Raw genomic sequence first — 13,228 nt, forward strand, 5'->3', positions numbered from 1 at the left:
ATAGTCTCAGATTCAGGCAAAATTATTATGTTTTTCTGCAACAATGGATTTGTTTTAATTTACAGTGTCTGTTGTAAATCTTATTATCTTGTTGACTGCTAGAAAACTTAGATACAACATGCAGCTCCCTTTAGCATGTAGGTGGGTTACAATAGAAGTTCTCATTTACTAAGAGCTGTTTGATAGACCTCATGATAAATGTTTTATGAGAATTTTCTCATTTGTTTGTCATAACAGGGTTATGGCGTAAGTGCACACTTAAATCTCCATTTTATACCGAAGGAAACTGAGGCTTAGACAGGTTAAGTGAACTTGTTCAAGGTCACAGAAGAAACCAAGTTTGGTCTGATAACAAAATGCTCATAACCACTGTGTAATTCCTCCCACTTCCTCTCATGACCCACATTTTGGATGCTAACTAATCTCTCCCTTTCTCTGTCTTGCTATTCTATCTTTATTCTCACTTAGTCTAATTTTTCTTATTTGCTTGTATTTATTTTATCTTAAAGTATTTTATATTTTATATATTTTTATGAATCACCTTAAATTATTTTTGAAACAGGGAGAATATAAATAAATAAATGGAGATATTTCCAGCTATTTATTTAATTGTGTGCTGAATAGACTTAGATAAAAATTTACAACCATGATTTCTCTCTCTCCCCTCATTTATTTTCCCTGCCCCAGAGTGCTATTAATACTCAGATGCTTTCCAAATCTTATCTAATTAAGACACTGAATGTTTTATTTCCCTTGAAAAAAAATAGCCAGGACCCAGTTTTGTTTTTTTTTTCCCCAAACACATAATTCTTGCCATTACCTCTTGCCTTTTGAGTTATTATGCCTATAATCCCCTTGTTTTAGGTTTTCTTTAAACCTGCATTCCTTCACTGCCCTCAGCCATGCTGTAACCCTGGGAATTAGTAGAGATTTTTTCTGAGATACTAAGCCCTTCTTTACAGAAAAGATGTCCTGTAGAAGGGCCAATAACTAGGAATTTTAAATGTTGGCTGCTCAGCATTTCTTGGAAGTGCACTGATCTATTGGGTGTATTTGTGGCAAATTGCTTAATTTCTGAGGGCCTCAGCTTTGACATCTGGGTAGTGATGATAATGACATTCCCCCTATTTTTCTCAGAGGGAAGTCATACTTAAAGATCAATGGGACTTTCTGAATGAGCAGGAAGAGGTGATGGGCACCCAGGGGAGTGGGGCTCAGTGCTGTCCCTGCAAGATCAAAGAGTGGGGCTGTCTCCTCCAGCCTCTTCTTCCTTCTGTTATTACACAGACCTAGATAGAGGCCATAGGCAGAGTGAGAAGGCATGGGGGGGAGGGGGGAGGGAAGTCAAGAAGCTAGCGTAGGTGTGTTCTCAAAGAGAAAGGACTTTTGGGGACTGTAGAGCGTACAAATGTGATACCCTCTCCGCCACAGCCAGAAAGGATCTGAACGTTTTCTCCCCTCAGAATGGTAACGATGCTTTCTGGATGCTTTTTCTCCGTGTATCCAAGGCTGCAGGATTGATTTTCTGCCCTTGCCCTTATTACCCTTCTCTTCTCTTCTTGCACCGTGGCACACAGCCCTCCACACCGGCTGATGCACATCATTCTTCCGTGTGGAGCCTTCAACTTCCATGCAAAACCCGCTCAGCACATCTTCCCTGCAGCTTCCACTTCTTTTCTATTCTTTGCATTATAAACCCACTCAAAGGGTCTCAGTTAAGTTTCACATTTGTTACTGTCACTTAGAACATTTTTCTTTTTCTTTATCATTTGTGTCCTTTCCAGGCATTTTTCTCTCATTCAGGAGGACTTGATCAGCCCCCACTACCAGTTACTGCAGAAACCCTTCTCCTGGCCTTATTTTGAACAGAAAAGCACAAACTCTTGATAAAACTTTAGTACTTTGGGAAACAAATGCAAAATGCACTGGTGGTCAATTCTTTAATGAAGGCAAGTGAGCAACTCTCTTTTCGTGTCCGGTCTGAGAAGTTGTGGAACTACACAAAGGTACCCCTTTTCCCGGTTGCCTTGCCTCTTTCTGCTCCAGTCTACCTAGAACTTATATTTCACGTCTCCCATTAAACAGCAGCACAGTGCTCCCTTGATGGCAACTGCTTCAGCCTGGTAGCATGGCATGAGTTTGATCCACTTTGCTTTCCTTTCTCTTTAATGGCTGCAGGCCTGGTGCCTCTGGGAACTATGATTTACAGAGCTCTGGATTAGCATTCTCCTCCTCATGGCTGGCACACCCCCTCCCCACCCTGTTGAAGCTGGCTTGCCAGTTTCTCCTCTCCACATGGCGGGGGAACTGGTCCAGCTTCTCTTCCACATGGCGTGTCTGTGCCTGGCCCCCAATCCCTCCTCCAACTGCTTAGAACTACAATAATTACTGCATTTTTTTCCTCCTTAAATCCTTTATAGAAACAGCTTTCAGGATTTACTAAATAAATAAACAAATAAACTGAAAAAGAAGCTAGCCAAGGAGACAGGACAGGTACCTAGGTCATCAGAATGACTGAATTTGGAAGAACTTCTATGGTGAAAAATAAACAACTAAACAAAAGATGTTTTCTCTCATTCTTTACCACAAGGATCTACTGGATCTCTTGGTCTCTCAGAATCTTATTTATTTCTTGTTTTCTTCTGATTTGAGTTAAGAAAGTGAGTACTTTGTGAAATTTGGGGTACACAGGTTTTCTAGCAGTTAGGGTTTATCCATTCTGGAGCCTGTGGCTGGGTGATAATGAGAATCCAGAATCCAGCTCTACAGGGAAAAAGAGCAGCTAGAAGATAGGGCACCTGTTAACTGGAATCCAGACCAGCTGCAACTTGGGGAGGAAGCAGCCAGGCCTGGGCACTGGTGGCTTCACATGGAGTTGTGATCTTTTTTTTTATTTTTATTTTTATTTTTTATTTATTTTATTTTTTATTTTATTTTATTTATTTATTTATTTATTTTTTTAGAGTTTAGCAATATTTTTTTTTTAAATTTTATTTTGTCGATATACATTGTAGCTGATTAATGCTCCCCATCACCAAAACCTCCCTCCCTTCTCCCTCCCTCCCTCCCTCCCAACAATGTCCTTTCTGTTTGTTTGTTGTATCAACTTCAAATAATTGTGGTTGTTATATCTTCTTCCCCCCCGCCCCCGGTTTGTGTGTGTGTGTGTGTATGTGTGTGTGTGAATTTATATATTAATTTTTAGCTCCCTCCAATAAGTGAGAACATGTGGTATTTCTCTTTCTGTGCCTGACTTGTTTCACTTAATATAATTCTCTCAAGGTCCATCCATGTTGTTGCAAATGGCAGTATTTCATTCGTTTTTATAGCTGAGTAGTATTCCATTGTTGGAGTTGTGATCTTCAGGATCTTCAAGGAAAATTGGCTCTGAGCATGCTTGTCTGTCTGAGTAGTCAAGAGCTGACACTGAGGCTGGTTTTATTTTTGACTTACTGAGCACTACAATATCAGAAGATGATTCTTTGGGGATACGTCTCTGCTTCCGTGTTTGATATTGGGTGGGCGGGAGAAGGTGGGGAGATACACACTGGCTTTTCTCATGGTGACTTCGATTCTGCTTCCACAGGTTCAACTTCTCATTACGCCTTCCTTTCTTTCTCTGATCACCATCCTTCTCCCCTCCCCCCAGTTTCTATGGTTATTTTTAAAAGTGCGAAGTGGAGACAGTGGGGAGACAGCAGGGAAGCTGAAGAGTGAAGGACTAGTCCTGAACCTGAGAGTTTGGATTAACTTTCTTGTCTTTGTCTTTCTTCCTGCCCATTTGGGTAGAGACCTCTGGGGTCTTGGGTCCTTGCCATGTGGTCTAAAAGGATCTGAGTGGACGCATCTCCTTGGCCCACAGATCCCTTGCACCATGGCAGGTGCAGGGCTGAGGAGGGTCAGGCAGGGTCTTCGAAAGTGAGACATCTCAAACTGTATGTGATGAAGGCCCTTTTCTTTAACATTTAAAATGGGTACTAGAAATAAAGTACAGTTTTGTGGACCAGTAATTTTGTAAAATTTGAAATCATGTGCTTGAATGTTGTAACAATGTGAAGTTGTTATAAAAGTTTCCTAATATTTATGCTTCTTTCTGTACTTCCCTTGTTGCCGACAGGTGTCTAACGATTCCCAGTCCTGCACCGATCTGTGGATCACACTTTGAAGAGCCCTTCTCTACAGCAGGGAGCCCAGGGCATGAGGCATTTTGCCTGGCTTTGAGGGTGGGAACTGACACCTGGTATTCTTTCTATTTTAATTGAAACAAATAATTGATTGTATGTATTTGTGGGGTAGAGTTGAGTATCAATACCTGTGTACAATGGATGATAATCAAATTAGGTTAATTAGCATGTTCGTCATTACAAAACATAACCATTCTTTGTGTCCATCAACCAATTTCCCACTAACCCCCCACAGCCTCCTCCTTTCCCACCTCTAGTGACCACAGTCTGTTCTCTGTTTCTGAAAGTTCAACACATTATTGTGATTGTCCTTCCTTCCTTCTCTTCCCTTCCCTCCCTCTTTCCTTCTTTGCTTCATTCCCTCCTCCCTTCCTTCTTTCTTTTGCTCCCACTTATGAGTGAGGACATGTGGTGTTTCTCTTTCTCTGCCTGGCTTATTTCACTTAACATAATTCTTTCCAAGTTCATCCATGGTGCTGCAAATGGCAGAATTTCATTCTTTTTTTATGGCTGACTAGTATTCCATGCTGTACATATACCACATTTTCCTTATCCAGTCATCTGTCAATAGACATTTAGGCTGTTGTAAACAGAGGTACGATAAACATGGGAGTACAGATATATCCTTGACATGATGTTTTCCATTCCTTTGGGTATATACCCAGTACTGAGACTGCAGGATTATGTGGTAGTTCTGTCTGTAATTGTCTGACAAAACTCCATACTGTTTTCCATAATGGCTGTACTAATTTACAGTCCCACTAATAGTGTAGAAGAGTTCACCTTTCTCTGTAACCTTGTCAACATTTGCTATTTTCTGTCTTTTTGTTAATAGCTAGTCTAAATGGGGTGAGATACCTCAATGTCATTTTGATTCGCATTTCCCTGATGATTGGTGATATTCAGCATTTTTTTCATATACCCATTGGTCATTTGTATGTCTTCTGTTGAGAAATATCTATTCAGCTCCTTTGCCCAGTTTTTAAGAGGATTTTTTTTTTTTTCTCTTAAGTTGTTTGAGTTCCTTGCACATTCTGGATATCAATCTCTTGTTGGATATTTAGTTTGAAAATATTTTCTGTCATTCTGTAGGTTCCCTTTTACACTGTTGATTGTTTCCTTTGCTGTGCAGAAGCTTTTTAGTTTGATATAATCCCATTTGTTTATTTCTGTTGTTGTTGCCTGTGCTTTTGAGGTCTTTTTCATGAAGTCTTTGCCCAGTCCTACTTCCTGAAGTGTTTCTCTTATGCTTTCTTCTAGGAGTTTTATAGTTCAGGTCTTACCTTTTTTTTTTTTTTTTTTTTTTAAATTTTATTTTGTCGATAAACATTGTGGCTGATTATTATTGCCCATCACCAAAACCTCCCTCCCTCCTCCCTCCCCCTCCCCGCCACCAATGTCCCCTCTGTTTGCTTGTCATATCAACTTCAAGTAATTGTGGTTGTTATATCTTCTCTCCCCCCCCCGTTTTTTTTTTTTTTTTGTGTGTGTGTGTGTGTGTGTGTGTGAATTTATATATTAATTTTTAGCTCCCACCAATAAGTGAGAACATGTGGTATTTCTCTTTCTGTGCCTGACTTGTTTCACTTAATATAATTCTCTCAAGGTCCATCCATGTTGTTGCAAATGGCAGTATTTCATTCGTTTTTATAGCTGAGTAGTATTCCATTGTGTAGATGTACCACATTTTCCGTATCCACTCATCTGATGATGGGCATTTGGGCTGGTTCCAACTCTTGGCTATTGTAAAGAGTGCTGCGATGAACATTGGGGAACAGGTATACCTTCGACTTGATGATTTCCATTCCTCTGGGTATATTCCCAACAGTGGGATAGCTGGGTCGTATGGTAGATCTATCTGCAATTGTTTGAGGACCCTCCATACCATTTTCCATAGAGGCTGCACCATTTTGCAGTCCCACCAACAATGTATGAGAGTTCCTTTTTCTCCACAACCTTGCCAGCATTTATCGTTCAGAGTCTTTTGGATTTTAGCTATCCTAACTGGGGTGAGATGGTATCTCCGTGTGGTTTTGATTTGCATTTCCCGGATGCTGAGTGATGTTGAGCATTTTTTCATATGTCTGTTGGCCATTTGTATATCTTCCTTAGAGAAATGCCTACTTAGCTCTTTTGCCCATTTTTTAATTGGGTTGCTTGTTTTCTTCTTGTAAAGTTGTTTGAGTTCCTTATATATTCTGGATATTAATCCTTTGTCAGATGTATATTTTGCAAATATTTTCTCCCACTCTGTTGGTTGTCTTTTAACTCTGTTAATTGTTTCTTTTGCTGTGCAGAAGCTTTTTAGTTTGATATAATCCCATTTGTTTATTTTTCCTTTGGTTGCCCGTGCTTTTGGGGTCGTATTCATGAAGTCTGTGTCCATTCCTATTTCCTGAAGTGTTTCTCCTATGTTTTCTTTAAGAAGTTTTATTGTTTCAGGGTGTATATTTAAATCCTTAATCCATTTTGAGTTGATTTTAGTATATGGCAAGATATAGGGTCTAGTTTCGGTCTTCACATGGATATGCAGTTTTTCCAGCACCATTTCCTGAAGAAGCTGTCCTTTCTCCAATATATGTTCTTGGTGCCTTTGTCAAAGATCAATTGGCTGTACATATGTGAGTTGATTTTTGGGTTCTCTATTCTGTTCCATTGATCTGAGTGTCTGTTTTTATGCCAGTACCATGCTGTTTTGGTTACTATAGCCTTTGTAGTATAATTTGAAGTCAAGTAGTATAATGCCCATGGCTTTATTTTTTGCTCAGGATTACTTTGGCTATTCCTGGTCTTTTATTGTTCCATATGAGTGTTAGGATTGTTTTTTCTACGTCTGTGAAGAATGTCATTGGCATTTTGATGGGGACTGCATTTAACCTATAGATCACTTTGGGCAGTATGGACATTTCCACAATGTCAGATGTTCCAGTCCATGAATGTGGAATATCTTTCCATCTTTTGGTGTTCTCTTTCTTTCAGCAGTGATTTGTAATTCTTATTGTAGTGATCTTTCATCTCCTTGGCTAAATTTATCTCTAGGTATTTTATTCTTTTGGTAGCTATTGTAAATGGGCTTGTTTTCTTAATTTTTTTCCTGCTGGTTTGTAGGGTGTATATAAAAATGCTACTGATTTTTATATATTGATTTTATATTCTGCAACTTTACTGAATTCATTTATCAGCTCTAGGAGTTTTTTGGTAGAATTTTGCTGTAGAGTTTTTAGGTTTTTCTATATGTGAGCTCATGTTATCTGCGAGCAGAGACAATTTGACTTTGTCTTTTCCGATTTGGATGCGCTTTATTTTTTTCTCTTCTCCCATTGCTCTAATACTTCCAATACTGTGTTGAAAGTGACAAGAGTGGGAATCCTTGTCTTGTTCCTTTTCTTAAAAGTAAAGCTTTTAGCTTTTCCCCCAGGATGATATTAGTTGTGGGTTTGTCATATATAGCCTTTACTCTATTGACATACGTACCTTCTGTATTAGTCCATTTTGTGTTGCTATAACAGAATACCTGAGACTGGGTAATTTGTAAAGGACAGAGGATTATTAGACTCATGATTCTGGGACAGCTACAGGCCTCAGGCTTCTTCTACTCATGGTGGAAAGCAGCAGGCCACTGGTGGGTACAAGCAGATCACATGGAAAGAGCAAGCAGGAGAGAGGGGAGGTGCCAGGGTCTTTTAAACAAGCAGCTCTTACGGGGACTAACAAACTCACTCACTTATCCCCATCCCTACTCCAGGGAGAGCATTAATCCATTCATGAGGGATCTGCCCCCATGACTAAAACAGCTTCCAACACTGACACATTGGGGATTAGATTTCCACATGAGTTCTGGGAGGACAATACATCCAAACTCCATCACCTTCAATAATCAATTTGTTGAGAGTCTTTATCATGAAGGGATGTTGATTTTGTCAAATGCTTTTTCTGTGTTTACTGGCATGATCATACAGTTTTTGCCCTTGATTTTGTTGATGTGTATCACATTTATTGACTTGCATATGTTGAACCATCCTTGCATCCCTAGGATGAATCCCACTTGATCATGGTGTATAATCTTTTTGATGTGCTGTTATATTCTGTTTGCTAATATGTGTTGAGGATTTTTGTGTCATGTTCTTCAAAGATATTGGCTTGTAGTTTACTGTTGTTGTTGTGTCTTTGTCTGATTTTTGTATAAGGATGGTGCTGGCTTCATAGAGTGGGTTTTGGAGAATGGCCTCTTAATTTTTTGGAATAATTTGAAAAGGATTGGTGTTAATTCTTCTTTAAAGGTTTCGTAGAATTCAGCAGTGAAGCCATCTGGTCCTGGGCTTTTCTTTGTTTGGAGACTGCTGATTACTGCTTTAATCTTGTTGCTTGTTATTGGTCCGTTTAGTTTTTCTGTTTCTTCTTGGTTCAGTCTTGGTAGTTTGTACATATCTAGAAGTCTATCCATTTCCTCCAGATTTTCAAATTTGTTGGAGCGTTCTTGTTTACAATAGTCTCTAATGATTCTGTGTACTTCTGTGGTATTGGTTGCAATGTCTCCTTTTTCATTTCTGGTTCTTGTATTTGTGTCTTCTCTCTCTCTTTTTTTTTTTTTTTTTTTAGTTAGTCTGGCTATTGGCTTGTCTATTTTGCTTATCTTCTCAAAACTACTTTCTGTTTAGTTGACCTTTTGTATCTTTTTTTGTTTGTTTGTTTCTATTTCATTTAGTTCTATCTGATCTTAATCATTTATTTCCATCTACCAATTTTGGGATTGGATTGTTTATGTTTTTCTGGTTCTTCTGAGGTGTAATGTTAGGTTGTTTATTTGAAGTCTTTTTGTTCGTTTATTGTTAGCATTTATTGCACTAAACTTCCTTCTAACTACTGCTTTTGCAGTATCTTATAGGTTTTGATAAGTTGTGTTTGTGATTTCATTTGTTTCAAGGAATTTGTTGACTTCCTTCTTTCTTTCTTCTTTAACCCATTAGTCATTCAGAAGCATGTTATTTAATTTCCATGTATTTGTATAGTTTCTAAAGTTTTGTTTGTTGTTAGTATCTAATTTTATTCCATTGTGGTCTGAAAATATACTTGATATTTTAATCTTTTTAAATTTGTTGAGACTTAATTTGTGGCCTAGTATGTGGTCTGTCTTGGAGAATAATCCATGTGCTGATGAGAATAATCTACATTCTGCAGTTGTTGGATGAAATGTTCTGTTTATGTCTGTCAAGTCCATTTGGTCTACTGCTGTTTAAATCCAATATTTCTCTGCTAATTCTTTGTCTAGATGATCTGTTTATGCTGATAGCAGTGTGTTAAAATACCCAACTACTATTGTTTTGGATTCTATCTCTCTTCTTTGATCCAATAACAATTGCTTTACATATCTGGTTTTCCAATGTTGGTTGCATATATATTTATGATTGTTATATCTTCTTGCTGCACTGATCCTTTTATCACTATATAATGTCCATCTTTGTCTCTTTTTATAGTTCTTGGTTTGAAGTCTATTTTATCTGCTATAAATGAGGAGATATTTTATCTCCTCATTTTTCATTTCCATTTGCATGCAATGTCTTTTCCATCCCTTCAGTATTAGTCTATGTGTTTCTTAATTGTTAAAGTGAGTTTATTGCAGGCAGCATATAGTTGGGTCTAGTTTTTTAATCCATTCAGCCGATCTGTATCTTCTAAGTGGGGAATTTGATCTATTTACGTTCAAAGTTATTATTGAAAAGCATTGCCTTATTCCTGCCATTTTATTAATTTTTTTATGATTAATATAATTTGTTTTCTTCTTTTCCTTCCCTTTCATTGTTTGGTGTCTTTTTTCTTTTTTTGTAGTGATAAGATACATTTTCTTTCTCTTTCTCACTTGTGTTTTTCTACTAGTGGTTTTTATTCTTTCTTGTGTATTTGTGATGATACATATAGCTCTTTTGATTCCAGATGTAGGAATCCCTTGAAGATTTATTGAAAGGCTGGTCTTGAGGTGATGAATTCCCACAGCTTCTGTTCTTCTGGGAAAGACAGTACTTGTCCTTCATTTCTGGAGGAAATCTTTGCTGAATATAGTATTCTTCATTGGCAGTCTTTTAATTTTAGCACTTTGAATATGTCATCCCACTCTCTCCTGGCTTGCAGGGTTTCTGTTGAGAAGTCTGCTGTTATTCTGTTGAAGATTCCCTTATAGGTAATTTGATGCTTTTCTCTTGTTGTTTTTAGAATTCTTTCTTTGCCTTTGACTTCTGACATTTTGACTATAATGTGTCTTGAGGAAGTCCTTTTTGGGTTGAGTTTTTGGGGGGACTTTTGCTTGTTTGGGGATCTTTGAGCTTCCTGGATATGTAAGACAGTATCTCTTCCAATACTTGGGAAATTTTCAGCTATTACTTTATTAAATAGGCTTTCAATGCCTTTCCTTTCTCTTCCTATTCCTGTACACCCATAATACAGATGTTTGTATACTTAAGGTTATCAGAAAGCTCTCAGAAATTTTCTTTATTTATATAATTCTTTTTTGTTTCTTTTGGTCCAACTGCATTAATTCAAAAAGCCTGTCTTCTAGTTCAGAAATTCTTTCTTTCACTTGTTCTATCCTGTTGCTTAAGCTCTCAGTTGTATTTTTTATTTCATTGAATGAATTCTTCATTTCCAGGATTTCTGCTTTGTTCTTTTTTATTGTTTCTATCTCTTTGTTGAATTTCTCATATATGTCCTGAATTTTTTTTTATTATTTCATTGTGATTTCTATCTATTTTTCTGTCCATTATATTGAGTTCCCTTAGTATTGCCTTTTGGGATTCCTCTTCAGGTGATTTGCTAGTTTCTTGTTGTTTGGGGTCTGATATTGGAGAATTGTAGTCTGTTTTTGGGAGGGTCATGTTTCCCTGTTTTTTCAGGCTTCTCATATCTCTGTATTAATTTCTGGGTACCTGGTGGTGTAGTTGCTTCTTTTTATTGTTGGAGTGGTTTTTGAAGGGAGAACCGCTTTCCTGTATAGAAATGTTCTGTATTGACAGCCAGATTAGGTGTTTTCAGTTTTTATCTGGGTTAGTGCAGTAGTGCAGCCTTCATGTGGCTTCTTCAACTGTACTCAATCTTAGATTTGTCTGTGGGTGCCTTTGTGGCCTAAGCAGTGGGGCTATCAGCAGTTTCTTGTTGGGGTGGGTGTCCCTAGGGAAGGTTGTGTGGCTGTGTGCTCAGCAGTTCTGTAGAGGCCTGTTTTGGAGGGTCAAAGCCCCTGCCCAGTCTGCTGTTGGTCAGTGAGCAGGTGCATACTGATGCAGCAGGTCCTGGCAGCTCTGTAGAGGGTCTCTGGATAAGCTGTTGAGCCTGGAGCAAGCCTGCATGGATGCTGCAGGAACCAGTGGCTCTCTAGAGGTGAGCTATGGGTAGCAAAAGCTGCTATCCAATTACATGTTGGTCTAGGAGCAGGAGTACACAGGTGCCACAGGTCCTGACAGCTCTGCAGGAGCCTGTTTGAGGCTCCCGATTATCTGTTGAGCCTGGTGCAAGCCTGCCAGGGTGCACCCAAGCCCAGCAGCTTCATAGTGCTCTGTATTAGAGAGTCAAAGTCCCTTCTCAGTCTGCTGTTTGTCTGGGAGCAGGTATACACTAATGTAATAGGTACTGGGAGCTCTGTAGAGGGCTAACATATCAGCTGTTGAGACTGTAGCAAACTTGCTCTCTGCCTGATTCTGAGACAGTCCCTGTGGTGGGGCAGAGGCTGAATGCCCTGCTCTGTTCCCTATGGTATCATTTTCTTCTTCTGCACTACATAAGAATGTCATTACTATCCTGGTGCTCTACAGCGTATCTCCTCAGTCATTCTGGTCAAAATATATTTGTTTGTTTATTGTTTTGGTCTTTTTGTGAGGGGAACTAGTGCCAGACCTCTTTAGAGGGCCATCTTGGGGAAAAAATATATACACCAAACACAACACCTGGTATTCCAACTTAAATTTCTCTTTTCACTCAAGTTTATATGGTTTCTTTTATTGGTATTTGAAACCAAAAGAATATAATAATTTATGTGAAAGGTAACCACAAAAATTTGCTCTGTTTCAAAGAGCTCATAAAGGTCATTCATCCCCTCCTTTTATACATGATGCATTTCTGAAACTGTGAACTCTCATCAAATGATAGGTTTGCATGTTATAATGTATGTTGAAATATAATATATTTAATTTCACCTCATCTTTTAAGCATAGTCTTTAACAAGAAATTTCCAGACACTATGTATATTCTTTAATTGTTTTTTTTTTTTTTTTTTTTGACTGGTAAGGGGATCGCAACCCTCGGCACCGTGTTGTCTGCACCACACTCAGCCAGCAAGTGCACCAGCCATCCCTATATAGGATCTGAACCTGTGGCCTCAGTGCTACCAGCGCCGCACTCTCCCGAGTGAGCCACGGGGCTGGCCCTTTAATTGTTTTTTTTTTTTTTAATTGCACACATTATCAATAACCTGAAATCTTTAGCATGTCATTAAAGGTAAGGTTTTTCTGCTTTTGAGATACTAATGTTTTTACCTTTGTATCAACTGTATTAATTTGTGATACTTATGTCACATAAAAGCAATGCCAGCACTTTCATTTTTCTGAGTAAAATCATTCATCTCCAAAATGTTTATTCATCAAACAATCTGTGGGAGTCAATATTTGGGCATGCACATATACAAATATATGAATAAAACAATCTATCTATTAAATTCGTGGTGTAGAGAAATAGTGTTCAAAAGTGTGAGGCTGTTCAAAATCTGAATATGTAAATTTTTACAGTAGTGGCTAATTAGAAAAACAGTAAAAAAATAATGCAAGAAAATAAGATAACTTTAGAATTTTACCATAGCATACTGAAGAATATAGCAATGGATATCTATGTGAATAATCCGAAGCTTTTTATTTCATTATTTAAGTCTATTTTTTGCTTAAAGTAGTCATCCTGGAAGCACACATCACTTTTGCTCTTTGCCATTCCTCTTCCAATCCTTTCTTCCTTCCTCCCCTAACTCTCCCCTTACCATCTGCTATAATTTAGATGTGATTTGTCCTCACCAA

Source organism: Cynocephalus volans, chromosome 11, assembly GCF_027409185.1.
Source record: "Cynocephalus volans isolate mCynVol1 chromosome 11, mCynVol1.pri, whole genome shotgun sequence".
Classification (NCBI taxonomy): Eukaryota; Metazoa; Chordata; class Mammalia; order Dermoptera; family Cynocephalidae; genus Cynocephalus; species Cynocephalus volans.